The sequence below is a fragment of the Petaurus breviceps genome, unplaced genomic scaffold (genome assembly GCF_028583685.1).
Source record: "Petaurus breviceps papuanus isolate PSGF00001 unplaced genomic scaffold, PetGlider_PUasm1.0 90696, whole genome shotgun sequence".
In the NCBI taxonomy this organism is placed as follows: domain Eukaryota; kingdom Metazoa; phylum Chordata; class Mammalia; order Diprotodontia; family Petauridae; genus Petaurus; species Petaurus breviceps.
The window spans coordinates 8881162-8896916 of record NW_027187314.1 but is presented as its reverse complement, the minus strand read 5'-3'; the positions used below and the strand labels follow the sequence as shown (position 1 = coordinate 8896916).

At 35.9% G+C, this 15755-nt stretch overlaps 1 protein-coding gene across 1 annotated transcript in view; it reads right to left on the bottom strand.

The window, feature by feature from the left end:
- The window catches only part of IL1RAPL1 (interleukin 1 receptor accessory protein like 1), a 1610170-nt gene that overhangs the window by 3656 nt on the left and 1590759 nt on the right, over positions 1-15755 (bottom strand). The gene's annotated exons all lie outside the window — the stretch shown is intronic.

Here is a 15755-nt window from a genome sequence, read left to right as displayed (position 1 = left end):
CTTGGGCAAGTTACTTAACACCAATTGTCTTGCAAAAGAAAAAAAGCCAATATTAAAATAAAACAACACACACACATACACACACACACCTCTCTCTCTCTGAAACACACACACACATGCATGTGCACACACACATGGAAATCTACTAACCAAAAGAAGAAATCTCAGAAGAGAGTATTTAGATGAAGATCAATGGAAGAAGAAACAAAAGATTGTGTGGTTGGAGTTTAATAGAGACCACTCAACCTGAAGAAGGAATTTAACTATGTATTCAGGAAACAGAGCATTAACTTGTTATCAAAGTGTGCTATAGTAGTGATTTGGGACAGATAACTGGACATCTGCTGGAGCATTATCTTACTAATAGCAGATCAACTGACACGTTTGACCTGACAGTGATCTATTTTCCCCCAAGGGGAAAGGTAAAGGATGAAGGGAACTGTTATACTTGATCTTATGTAGTACAATAAAAAGTGATTATAGATCACCAGTCCTGGAGTCAGGAGGACCCGAGTTCAAATTCTGCCTCAAACACTTGACACTTAAATCATTTAAACCCAATTGCTTTGCCTTTCCTTCTCCAAAAAAAAAAAAAAGAGTGACTAGTTGCTAATTTCAAAATTAGAGGACCATAGAGAACTAGTCACTACAATTCCATCTTGGAATTTGTGAAAAGTAAAGAAGGGGAAATGTGATATATGCTGAGGGATGTCTAAGATTTTGGAAAAGCAGAGTTAAAAGTAGATTATTCGTGACCCCCAAAATTACAGAAGTTGATTCAAGAGATTCTCAAGGATGAAATTTCAATGACACAAAGGCAAATGATTCAGGTGAGAAAAGGAAGATGGAGAAGTCTAAAGCAACAAATGTAGAAGTCATCCATTAGCTTATTTTAATTGCATTTTATATGTACATATATGTATAAGTGTGTATGCATGTGGATATGTATGTGTGTATATGTATACACATACATGTGTGTATAGTTAGCAGTATGAGAAGGCAAAAGTATGAGGAATGAAAGTCATTTAAATACAACCTCCCTATTAACTAAGCCTAGCAATAAATTCTAAAGACAGTAAAAACTCATTGAGAGAAGAGGAGGATTAAAGTAGAGAAAAGGCTATTGTTCAAAACTGGGATGATGATTATGAATGACAGGGAGGAGAAGGAAAAACTATTCAAATATTCTTTTTTTTTTTGTTTCCCCTATGAAAGGAACAATCTTCAGACTGGGAAAGATGAAAAAGAGAAACAATGAATTAAAACCCAAGATAAGTAAAGACAGTTATAATGGCTGCCATTTTCATGTTGCTTTAAAATTTGCAAAGCACTTTATCTACACCATTATTTGATTTTCTCAACAAAGTATGTATAGATCATTTTAATATCTCCATTTTAGGAACCAAACTGAACAAACAGGAGAGTTTTACAAAATTGTCCCGTCATAACAGTTAGTAAGTAGTAAAGACACAATTCAAAGTCATCTTCAAACATCCAAATCCAATATATAGTCATTGTGCTAGCCGCGAGTTTCAAGTCACTAATCTCAGATAAACTATATCCTAAAGTATGGAAAAGACTTGAAGTGCATAGAATCATAGAATCATAGAGCTAAACTTTAAATGGTACTGGTGACTCCTGAAGAAATGTAGAGAACTGAGGTGTTATTTGGTAAATGTCTTACTTTCCACAAAAATGAAGACAGCATTCAGCCAATGAGTTTGACTTGGATTTCTAGTGAAATTTTAAAATATATCACTAACGGTTTGATTTGTGAGTATTTAAAAAAGAAAACAATGATTATTAAGAGACAGCATGGTTACTTATAGAAAATCATGTCAGACTAATCTCATTTCCTCTTTTAAGGCTTGAGACCAACAGATAAAGAAAACTCTGTAGTCATAGTATAACTGAATGTCAGAAAGGAATGTCACAAGGTGATGATATCTTTGTGGACAACAAGAAGAGAAACTGACTAGTATGGTAAGGGGGATACAGAGCCAAAGACAGAGAAAGCAAAATATCAAGGACAACCTAGAGGGCGGTTATCCTCTTCTGTGCAATAGGTCTCTGTGAGATAGATAGATAAATAGATAGATAGATAGATAGATAGATAGATAGATAGATAGATAGATAGATGGATGCATAGATACATAGATAGATGCATAGATGCATAGATAGATACATAGATAGATGCATAGATACATACATAGATACATAGATAGATAGGTATAAAATGGATGAAGATATAGAAGTAGTTAAATATTCTTACCAAAATATTTTTTAAAATTTTGCCATGTGACTTTAATTTCTTTTAATAACAAAAATCTTGGACCCTAAAATCTTAGTTAGTAGGGTTATAAAATAATGCGGTACAACTTAACTCATGGCAGCAAAACCCTGAAATTTACATAGAAATGTAAATTACCATTTACATGCTGATATAATACTGATAATTCCCATAGTATTTCACAGATTTTTGAGATGCCTTTGCTTTGCTGCAACATACATCTTCAACATGAAGAGGTCATATCATTGTATAAGTTCTATTAGCCCTCACACCATGAAGCCATGAAGCACTTAATAAGATTCCTCTAACCTGACTCAGACACATACTTTTTTTGAGACTTCCAAACCAATTGGACAATTATTTGAAAAACTAGGGAAACTTTATTTAAGCCATTTGTAATTATATTAAAAGAAAAGTGACAAGAGTAGGGAAAAAAATCTGTAAGATTACCCGTATTTGCTTCATCAGGCAGACCTTTCTTCAATTTTAAAATATTAGTATACTTTGCTTTTTTCCATACAAACTAGGAAACTACTTACTAGCTTACTTTCCTTAAGAACTAGGTCAATCAACTTCAATAGGCTTAGAAAATTTGAATATGAAAGATGAAGCATTTCCATGAAATAGAAATGTTACTCAATCATAATACTTTAAGTCCAAGGAGAAACTATTTGCACATGGAAGAAAGATAGGAAGGTTGGGACCAGAGCCAGATTGACTAAACAATTATCTACATAAACACCTGAGACTCATGGAAGTGCCACAAGTGTTGGCAGCTCACTAAATAGAAGAATAAATAGATTAAAAGAATTTGTAGGCACAGATCCAGAAAAGTAAAATCAAGAGAAGAGTAGCAATGAATGGTTGAAAAAAGTATTTTTTCCTAAGTAAAGATCCATTAACAGCAACTTTTTAATTTATCAAATTAAACAAACATGCTAGTCACCTTCTATATGCAGAGTCCTTTACTGGGAGACTCAGATTTTAGATAAGAAAAGATATCTGACCTATAATTAAGTAGGGGGCTATAATACATACACATATATTGAATATAAAATAAGACATGATAAATGAATGAGAGATGCAAACCAAGTGTTACAAGAAGTTGGGAGATGAAAGGTCACTACTGCCATGGAGGAGGGAAGATTTGCTAAGTCTTTATAGAGGAAATGAAATTGTCAATTTGAACTAAGCTTTGGGGAATGCAAACTCATTCAAAAGGCAAAGAGTTCATGTAGCCAAAAACTACCCTCACCCTCAGTGATATGAATTACAATAAACAACTTCAAGTAGAAAAAGCAAACTTCCATCACAGGGATTTCTGTAGTTAAGACATAAAGCCCACTGAACAGTTATAGGAAAAGAACTTTAGCATATATAACAATACTGTGTATCTTATTTATCTTGTGGAACTGGATTCATGGTTAGTGATCTATGGAAGATGTCAAGGAAGGTTACCACTTTTATGCTTTTTTGTGGTTTTACTCATGAAAGGCACAACCTGCTTTCATAGGGAAACCGAATAGAAGTTGACATACCCCCCTACTCCAGATGATAACAGTCACTAAAAAATGTGAATCATTTTCAAAAGAAAGAATATATTCATTACACCATCATGGCCATCCAGAAAGGATCCCTTTTCATCAACAGGGACACTTCTCATGTCATCTAGTAGGTGAGGAGGCTATAGGCCTCTTAGATACAATACACCCACTAGAAGCTGGAGTATCCCTAAGGACCCTTTTGAATTCTTCTTCCTCACCTTGATTAGGAAAGAAATTTCAAAGGCAATTGGAAGCTTGGCAGTATCAATGATGGTTAGAACCAAGTCACGGGTACTCTAACTAGAGGTGAGAAGGCAGCTAGGTGACATAGTGGCTAGCATTGGACTTAGGAAGACCTAAGTTAAAATCCTGTCTCAGATATTTATTAACTGTGTGAATCTACACAAATCTTGATCTTTCTGAGCCACAATTTTGTCATCTAAAAAATAGGGATAATGATAAGACTCTCTTTAAAAGGTTGTTGTAAGGATTAAATTAGATAACATAAAAGATGCTTTGTAAACCTTTAAGTGTTATAGAAACAATAGTAAATATCATCATCATAATAAAACACTTATCATAATAATTATATTTTTATTATTCCAAACTAGAATTCTAGAATAATAAGGATATATAGGTACTTTGGCAGACCAGTTTTGAAAGTCTACCACATCCTCTAGAATTAGAGAGGCTTTGCCTAACAACTATTACTCCAAAAATAATAAAATAATCCATTCCTTTAAGAGCCCTAGTAGAAAGGTCTAGGAAAACTAGAAAACTGTCCTTTCAGTTAGTTAATTTCCTTATCTCTCAAGATTAATAGCCTACCACTTCCAAATACCCAAAGAGATAATACCTTAATCTTACCATCATTACCCACAACATCTAACTTCATGATTTTGAACCATGAAGTTTCCATCTTTGATGATAATCTCCTGGCCTTCCATGACTCTATATGCCTCAATTTTTAAAAATACAATGTTTGTTATCATTGCAACCTTTCAGTACCTTTCTCATTCTGTAATCTCCCTGCTGATCACACGAGTTTCACTTTCTTCATTGTCTTAACCCTATAGAGAGGACAGCATAACTCATCAGCTATACCCCATAGTTTGTCCTTGACTGACTTGTCCTATGTCCTGCTGCCCTATGTGCTCTGGAGATTCTCACCTTTGGATCATTGCCAGGATTATCTTTTCTGCTCTCAATCCTAAACTATTGGGTCTTATTTGAATAACTCATGGAACTATGCCAGCTGGATCCACTACAAATTAATTCCATTTCATCTCAACTGGGTCTTCACTTTTGTAAGGGAAAATGTTTTTTTCATTAGGTAATTCGCATTTCTCAGAGGATAAGTATTCTCTTCTTAAGCCCTAACACTTCACTCATAGCCTTCTCCCCCACCAGATGTATGTTTCCTATTTTACCAAGATAATTATACTGTCCATCATGAGTTTCCTATACTCCTTTAGTCCATTCCTAAAATTTTTTCTAAATCTTCACTTATTCTCTCTTCCATTACTCTTCTTTTGGAGAAAAGGTGACTTTTTTCCTTTTAAAAGGGCAGTTTTTTAATCTGTGATTTTATTACCCTCTCTCATCTTCTCCAGAACCTTTGCCTATTAATCTTATTTACACTTTCTTTTTTCTTCCTTCTTTCATTATACATGTAAAATGCATATATGCATGTCTATATGTACATATATACATATATGTATGTACATTTATTACATGCTGCCTAAAAACTTGCTCCAGCATACTCTATCCTACAAACCCTTCACTTGATTCTTCCATTCTTTCCTGCTACCATTATTCTACGTGTAGAAGAATGTAAAAGATTTTATTAAGCACACATATGCTGAGTACAGACAATAAAACAGAAAATTGAGGCAGTTTCTGCTTTTAAAAAGTCCAGACTCTATTTATATAAAACAACACATAAAGAAGGGTTCAGATTGTAGAGGAATGGAAATACTGGGAGGTATATGTAATCTGGCAAAGTAGCAGAATGGGTAGCAAGGCCCTGTGGACCTCATGGTTCTGTTAAAGCAGAAGATTTTGGCTAAGAGGAAAGTGGGTCCAAGGGTAAGAATGAAATGGGATTCTGACGTACTTTTGGTAAAGATGGAGATAGGAGAGATGAGGACATCCCCTTTAACTACCAAACTCCTATTTGTAGTTGTCTATACTTAACATTAACTGCCTCTACTCTGTCATCATCCACTCTTTTCTCCATCCCCATTGCAATCTAGTTTTCCAGCCCATAACTCTAGTGAAGTTGCTATATTCAAAATTGTCATTTTTGCTTGTTTGTTTGTTTACTACTTCTAATGATCATTTCCCAATCCTTATCTTTGACTTTCCCTAAAGCTCTTGATATGGTCTGGAGAGTTGATCACTTCCTCTTGGAACATTCTTTTGTCCTCTTTAGAGATGCCACTTTCTCTCTTGGGTCTATTCCTCCATATTTGACTATTTTCAGTTTCTTAGCTAGATGACCATCTATCCCCTGTCCCTTTAGGGTAAGGATTCAGTATGTCTCTGTTCTAGGAGACCTTTTATTTTATTTTATCTCTGTACTCTTTTGGAGATGTCATGATTTCCATTGCATTCAAGCATCCTTTCTATACAAAAGACTCCCAGATTTATTTATTGAGACTTAATATCCTTCCTCAAGTATAGTCACATATCTTGGATGTCTTATTTGGGGAAGGGGCAGTTTAGAGGTGGAGGAAAGACCAGACCAGTAATTTTATCAGTGGAGAAAACTCTCTGGGAAGAAACTCCCTCTGTCAATGCAAATTTGTAGCTTCTACATTACTTATAGTTTTAGAGAGTTGCCTGGGCACTGAGGGGTTAAATGACTTATTGTCAGACAGCTAGTATGTGTCAGGACTTGAATTTAACTCTTCCTAACTGTAAGACCAGTTCTTTATCCATTATGGCATGCTACTTCTTATGTGCATGTCAAAATAAAACTCTTTATCTTCTCTCTCAGCTCTGCTCCTCCTTTTTTGTTGTTCAATCATTTTTTCAGTCTTTTCTGAGTCTTCATGAACCAATCTGGGGTTTTCTTGGCAAAGATACTAGGACGGTTTGCCATTTCCTTCTCCATGTCATTTTACAGATGAGGGAATTAAGGCAAACAGGATTAAGAGACTTGCCCAAGGTAACACAATTAGTAAATGTCTGAGGCTGGATTTGAACTTGTGAAGATGAGTCTTCCTGACTCCAGGGTCAGCATTCTATCCATTGTGCCACCTAGCTGCCCTTTTACTGCCAACTTTTTCCCAGTCTTTGTCAAACTGATTGCCTTTAAAAAATTACATTCCAACTAAAAGCATTACTCAAATTGATACACCATCAATATTTGGAGAAATGTACTTATAAAGACTTTAATAACATAAGTACAAGAGCCTTGGGCATAGCAACATTTTACTTTTAGACTAAATCCCACAGTCATCAGTTGATGAAGCAACTCCTATGGAGAATGGGCCAGCCATTTCCATAAAGGGCCAACTAAATACCACCCATAGAATAGGAAAGTCAGCCTGGCTGAAGCTGCAAGGCACCCTGAGGAAGAGACAAAGCAGCATATGTCTCGCACCTCAAACTACCACCATCTTGACCACAGTCTTCCTTCAGACTGTGACTGAAACAGTCCAGGACCCTGAAACCAAAAACCTTTGGAATGACAGTGGTTTCAGTCTAGTGCCCATAGAGACTGTTCTGGGAAGCAACAACTAAGGAGACTCAGACTGGCAACCTTTCAAGTAGATGCTACAGGTCATAGCTACTGAAGACCCAGAAAAGAAAGTTCTTGCCATGTCCTTAACATGAAAAATGGTTCAACATCAGAACCTGAAATAAAATTTTGTCAGTGGAAATGACATTAAAGAATAGACATTACCATCTGCTTCACAAGCTGTACTCACAAAACTGTAGGACCTTTCTATTTAACTTCCATGTATGTTGTCTCCTTTATTAGAATGTGAACTCCCAAAGGAGAGACTTTCTCAATTTTCACATAATTATACTAATAGTAATAACTTAATTACATAATAATCACTAAATTGCTTTTCATTAATTCATTAATGGTCAAAAAGGAAGATGGTACAGCTACTTCATTGATTGAGCAACCTGACACTGAGAGATTCTGCCATTTGGACTGTAGACTAGTGTGTCAAAAGGCACCCTGGTATAATTTGCAGGATCACAAATTTCTTAACTGGTTAGAATATAGTGGCTATGTCCAGATATGGTCCCCATTGCCTTTTCCCACTGATAAACACTTTGTTCCTGAATTATCTTTCCTTAACAAAGTATGACATTCCTGTGACAAAATAAACTCCTTAATAAGATGTGAATTCCTTGACTTTCAGTAATTCCACAATGAGAATGACTGATTTGATTCATAACCAGTTCTTATATCTTGGATATATGTTTGAATTTGGCTAGAAAGAGAGACACAAAAAAGATGAAGAAGATAATAATTGAGAAGTGAGACAGAGAGATCCTGTTGGACCATACATGAGATTGGTTCTCATTGAGAGAGGTTTTAAGAGTGAAGGGATAACCTATGTAGTCATGTAATCTTTCAAGGGAATCATGAACATCGGGGAATTATATCACTTCAGAGATGGCAGTAGATGTAGGCAATGGCCAAGTGACAAGGGATTCCTGAGCCAAGACTGGAGCCATCAACAGTGTTGCAGAAATGGTGAAGTAACATAAGCATCCATAGACAAATATGAAGTCCTGAAATAAGTGGGAGTCAAAGTCAAGGAACACAATAAGACAAAATCACATTGTAGAAGAACAACCTTGCATCTATGAACTATAGTGACTGTATAGGTCTAGGGGAAGAGGACTCATTCTCTAGCAAGCCCAAGTTCTTGTTACTTGTAAGAAAATTTCAATCATAGGGTAGTATTTCAATAAGATATGTTCACAAACTTTCTATAACAAATGCAACCATGAAAAAAACTGTTTAGTGATCTAATATCAACATGAAGTGATACATAAAAATACAGAAATATGCTCATCAAATATGTTCAACACTATCATGGAGAATTCCTATACAAAGTTCAAACAGGAGGGATTCCTTACTGATGGAGAAATTATATTGATGTAACTACTTGTAAATGCCATTGTACTAATTGTAATTAATAGGGAACACTACAGGGTCTTCTCAATGATATCCTATGGTAACTCAGGGAAGATTAATTAGCTTCTTCATTAACATAGAGGAAATAAGCGATTTAAAAATAGTAAACACTGTTAGATAGTTGTTTGGGCCAATCAATGACTAGGTGCTAGAGAAAGATAAGTCCAGCCCCTAATTGAATGAGATGAGGAGAAAGAGCTGGAAAACAGTTGTGGAATTAATTATTCTAAATAATTTCCTGATGAGAAATCCCATCTTTTTAACACCTGGAAAATCACTATTGCAAATGACCCAAGGACCAAGTATAAATGACCAATTTGTACATGAGAAATGACATAAAAAAAGTCAGCAAGGGTATGTATGACTGAAAAGGGAACTAGCCTTGTCTTGCAGCGAAAGTTAAAGATAACAGATCAACAGTGAAGGAGTTTGCAATAGTGTCCACAAATACTAAAATAATAAAAGAGTCTATTCTTTAATCATCAATCAGGCCATCCTGATCCTCCAATTCTGAAACCTTTTGTTAATCTACATCATTCTTGACTTCATCCATCATTTTTATTATAAGAAAATTCTAAATATAAGAATCACCAAATAAAATGAGCATTTCCATATACAAAGGAAAGTAGATAAAGAAGACTCATACACAAAACTGCAAGTCTTTATTATATACAGATTGCCATTTTTTAGATATAGAAAAAATTCAGCATGTAACTTTCATTGGGGTCCAGGTTTTCTTGGTCTCCCTCATGGAGTGTGTGTGTGTGTGTGTGTGTGTGTGTGTGTGTGTGCATTTAAAATGATTCAATGACCCTGTTTTTATTCTTTCCTTCCTTCTTCACTTCCTCTCTCCCTTCTTTCTTCCTTCCATCCTTCCTTCCTCCCTCTTTCCTCTCCTTCCTTCCATCCCTCCTCTATCTCTCTCTCTGTCTTTTCTTTCAAAACACCTTAGCTATTCCCACTCATCCTCCCACTTCTTCAGCATTGGAAACAAAATAAAACAAAAATTTCTGGAACAAATATGCATAGTTATTCACATGTTGAGCCCTTTTGAAAATGTATCTATCTTTCTGCTCCTTGAGTCTTGAGTCTATTGACACTGTGTCATGAGATGTTTAGTATATATTTTCTGTTCTCTGAAATGGGACTACCCACCACTCCTTGAAACTCTTTTCTACTTTAGTTTCCATGTGACTTTCATAGGTTCTAGTGTTGAAAGGGACCATAGGGATCCTCTGGTACAATGCCTTCATTTTTACAAATGAGAAACCCAAGGCTCAGAGCAGTCAAGTGACCTGGACAAGGCCACACAGTAGTGAGTAATGGATCTGGTCTTTGAATCTTCATAATAGAGACTCAGTGGTATTTCCATTATACAATGTTGTCTTTGTTTTTTCTACAATTCTAACTATCTTCTTTCTGTTTCCTCCATTATTTTCTGTTTCTCTTCTCTCTTTCTAAGTTTGATCATCTTCTAAAATTCTGTCTTTAGCTCTCTTTTCTATTATCTCTACACTCTTAATGAATTAATCAATTTTCACGGCATCAATGGTCAGATATTTCCAGCTAATGACTTTCTCAATTTGGTATCCATGCCTACTGGATGTTTCTATCTTGATTGATACTATCTGTATGACTTTGAGTAAATCATCTCACTAATCTAGACCAGCATATATAGATTTCTAAAGGGGAAGGGTTAAAATAGACACGATCTTAGATTCCTTCTCACTAAAACAACTGATGAAACCTAGAGAATGAGAACTCCCCACACATAATATAATCCTTAGCACCTACCAGAATTTGACTATAGGATTTGAGAGTAATCAGTGACCTCAAATCAATTGCACAATTGCACAAATCAATGGCACAATCACTGTGCAATTACAATTGCATTTCCAATGGGATGTTTTGCAGCCCTCCTTGCCCCCAAACTCAGCACTTCTAAACATGTGTTTGTCCCTTAGACTTCATTCTCATTTCTTTCATATTCTGCCCCCCCGACAACATACAAAAAACTAAAAAAAACCAAACCCAGATCCTCTTACTGACTTCCCTGGAAACTGTGACAATGGTAGTAATGCTTCCCTAGGCTTAGCACTTGTCTTTGGTATAAAATGAAGAAATGTACTCTCTTTTTTTTTCCCCTTGGGTTATTAGGAGACTATGAGTTTGGAATATTGTATATTCTGCCTGATGCAGTTCTAGTGTTGGTTGCTTTTTCTTAACTGTTTCTTTTTCTTATAAGCAAAGGGATTTTGGGTGACCATGGGGCAGAGAGAAAGGAATGGGGAGAAGGGAAGACTAACGTATGAAAATGACTGTGATATGAAAATAAAATTTGTCAATAAAACTTTAAAAAATAATCATAATTTTCACATTAACCAGAGAGGTCAAACTGATATTGAGAGCTTTAGACAAAACAGATCAGGCCTGCAGTTGAAACTGAAGTAGAAAAATCCACACTTTTATCACATGGGAAAAAAAAAAGACTATCTTAGACAAATGAGACTAGTAACCTTTTAAAATCCATAGCTTATTTTTAAATGGACTCCAAGAGCTGATTACACATTGCACTAGTGAGTTCTCATCGCTTCATATCCTCTAGAGTAATTTATAGAGACTGAGCTAACACCTACTGGATTGGAAGGAGCTGTTCACATGCAAATAATTCCAGTCTAAATGTAGTTAGAAAAGGCACTCCTGGCTTGGGCAGATGCTCAGCTTCTAGATCAATGGGAAGCTTGATGTATATCTAATTCCTCTGTTCCCCCAGAGTCTACATCAGCCACCCAGTAAAGATCTAGGCATTTATTTGATACTGAGAACAAGCTGATTATTTTAAAATTTCAGATTTCAAGGTGCCTAATAGAAGATTTAATTCTTCATTGCTTATTTTCTCAGAACAAAATTGATGCCAAAGTATTTAACCCAGTTATTTTCCTAATAAAAGAATTAAGAAGTTTCTGAAAAATATCTCAAGGGGTTTTTGCTTTGTTTTTGAAAACATATTTATATTTACACAAACTTACCAATTTACCAGATTCTTTCCTAATAACAATTCCATGAGGTAGGTAAATATCATTCTCCCAATTGAATGGGATGAAGAAAATGAGGCATATGAAGGTCAAATAATGGTAACTTTTCTGTTGAATGTGGGACCCAAAATGAGTATAATGGTTCTATGTGCAAAGGTTGCTTTACTGCACTAAAATACTGACAGATCTTAATGTCTATGAACTTTATCTGTCTTCTGAGTCTTTATGAATGAGCACAGTATTTTTTGTACTATACAAGTAATCAAATTATATTACCAACTTAAAGGAATAGGTTGAAATTTACTGGTGTGAATATACTTGGAGCAGGGTTATTCAAGTGTGTAGGATGTTATTTCTAATAGTGAAGTCCTTTACCCTGTCTACTTTGGAAATATATAAGTATGCTCTTTGTAATAATCTTTTAAAAGCTCAAAGTTAGTTACTAAATTATTTTTCAACAATTTACTTTACGTAAGTTGATGCTAACTATGACTGTGATGGCCTGCATCCCATTAGAAGTGAATGATTCTGCCTATTAACTGGTTGTTCCATAACATTAATCCAAACAGTTATTCTAAGGAATTTTTTTTTTGCTTTTTTGGAGGGCAGTTGGGGTTAAGTGACTTGCCCAAAGTCACATGGCTAGTATTAAGTGTCTGATCCTAGATTTGAACTCATGGCCTCCTGACTTCAGGGCCAGTGCCCTGTTCACTGTGCCACCTAGTTGCCCCTTAAGGAATTTTTTAACTGCTTAGACTAATGAAATTAACTGGATGCTTTGGCATTTTATAGAAACATTCTAAGAGAAAGGGGATTCAGCTATGAGAAGGTATAGAAGTAGGGTCTAATAAAAAAAAAAGAGACGGTATTAAGAAATCATGGAGGAAAGAAAAAAGAAACATGAAATAGAAAATAGATTGAGAAACCACCAGTGTTATTCTTTTCCATACATCTGGGAAGGTCTTAGCAACACTTCTGTGGAGCATGGGGGTGCACAATACATTAAATTCTTCAAGACAGAAAGCTTTGTTGCATTTTTTAAGGTGAAGGTTGTAAGTGTTTTGGAAGATATAGTACAGGGAAGATGGAAGTTCATACAGATGGCTTTATCTTGGAGATTTTTGATGGATTTTACCCTTCTATTCTACCCTTCCCTGAAATTCAGAACAGGATATCCTTTGCCAACTTTTTGTCAGTCATGGTGATACTTTTATTTGGGAGCTGAATCAGAACTCTGTGAATATACTAAAAGAATATCTCTATCCCTCAAGTCTCTTCTTTCTGTTGAAATTGCACCTTAAAGATGATTCTGGGGGCGGCCAGGTAGCACAGTGAGTAAGAGCACTGGCTCCGGTGTCGGGATGACCTGGATCAAATCCTGGCTCAGATACTCAGCACCACACCCAGAAATAATAACTGTCCGTGTAACCTTGAGCAAGTTACTTAACCCCAGTTGCTTTTTTTTTTTAAAAGATGATTCTGTAAACTCAAGGGGGCTGATGGATGATGGTAATTCTTTTCTACCCCTTGAATCAGAAGCTAATGATGATAGAGGCAAATCTCTGTCTGAGCTGGGGTAGCCTCCTGCCCCATCTTTCTTTTCGTGCATGGCTTTGTAAGGTATAAAAAGCTAGTTGGCATTGACCCCCCTAAAAGTGATAGGATTGTCTAGGAGGCCATGAGCTCATGATTTGTGTTCTGGTGTGAAGGACAAGCATTCCAGAGCTCAGAGAGTCAGCCTTAGAAAATCATTCTTACCCTTCAATAGGAAGAAGACTTCTGAGAAGTACCTAGGTGACAAAATGGAGATAGAGCTAGGCCTGCAGTCAGGAAGACCTAAGATCAAATCTAGTCTCCTATACTTACTAGCTGTGTGACCCTGAGCCCATCATTTAATCTTTGTCTGTTTCAGTTTTCTCAGTTGTAAAATGGGAATAACAATAACACCTCTCTCCTAGGGTTGTTGTGAAGATCAAATGAAATCATATTTGCATAAGGCCTAGAGCAGAGTAAGTGCTTAATGCTAATAAATGTGGTTTTTCCCTCTCTCCTCCTTTATTATATCAATAGAATTATGGCTCAGCTGTCATTTAAAAGAGTTATCAAGGCAACAGAAAGCAGTCAGAAGATATCTTCCCTGAAGTTTGGTTAGCAAAAGGTGCTGCAAAGACCATTATCTCAATTTCCCTAGGAGGTACCTATAATCAGATTGTCTTTAAGTTTTTTTGAGGATCTCTTATACTAGGAAGGCTACTATATTTAGATTTGAGGATCCCTTAAACACAGTTGAAGAATTTATAAATCATTGCCACTGTTAATTGTATGAATAGTAACAAATCTTTTAAATGTTAGAATCTTAGGCATGGAGAACATATTAGATATAACCTAGCCAAACTCCCTTGTTTAATAAGTGGAGAAACTTCAGCTCAAAGAATTGAAATAATTTGTCCCAAGTCATAGGATTAATTAATAGAACTAGGAGAAGAATGCACATTTTCTGAAACAGAGGTCATGCTTTTTCTTGGCAGCAGAGAAAATAAAGGACAGTTATCTTTCAAAAACCACCCCAAAATTGAAAATGAAAACTTCAGTCAAATGAGTTGTTTGGTATCATAAAAGACAGAAGACAATGAGACAAGGAAGAAGACTGAGTAAATGGTATCTGAAGACTGAACAGTGGTCCCAGGAGAGAAGAGTATAGAAAAAGTAATTATTAGAATTTATTATAATACATTTATATACATATATAATTTATTATAATAAATTTATTATAAGACCTACTGGAAAATAATGGCTTAGAGATTTTGTTTTCATTAGGGTATTGACAAGAAATTGCTAGTTACAGATCAAATGCTTCTGAACAAGTAAAACCTACATAACTTATAATTTGGTTGGACTAGATGACCTCTAAGATCCACTTTAGTCTTCAACTTGTATCCTGATGGGGGCAGCTAGGTGGCACAGTGGATAGAGTGCTAGGCGTGGAGTCAGGAATACTCCTCTTCCTGAGTTCAAATCCCATCTCAGACACTAGCAGTATTACTATAGACAAGTCACTTAACCCTGTTTGCCTTGATTGAACTGGAGAAGGAAATGGCCAACCATTCCAGTATCTTTGCCAAGGAAACAACAAAAAGGTTACAAAGAATCTGACAGGACTGAACAATGATTAAAAACCAACAAGTGTATTCTAATAAAAGATGAATACCCCCAGGAAAATATAGGATGGTCTGGTCTAGACAAATCCTAGCTTAGCTGCACTGAGAGGAAGGGTCTCTGGCATAGTGGTGAGCTGGTCAAATGAAGAAGAAGCAAAAGCAATGCAAAAAAAACAAAGAAACATCTTGTTTCCATCAAGTAAAGAGGGTAAAAGAGATGATCCAGTAGCTTGTAAGAGTTTGCCATGCTAGTGTTTCTGCAGCGACAAGTGATAGCCATGTGCACAAAATGCAGCTATTTTCCCCTACTAGATAAGGTAAAAGGCCTGGGAAGGAATGCCCCTATTTGATGGATTATCAGGGAGAATGATGTGTTTGGTAGAATGAAAGATGTTCTTCAAAAGGAAAGCAATCCCCATCCCCCCAAAAAAAGATTCTGAAGAGATAAGGGAGATTTTTAACTTCTGTGACACAGAAGTGGACCATTGAACCAATCATCCTTCCTTCCTTTTCCTTCCTTCCTTCCTTCCTTCCTTCCTTCCTTCCTTCCTTCCTTCC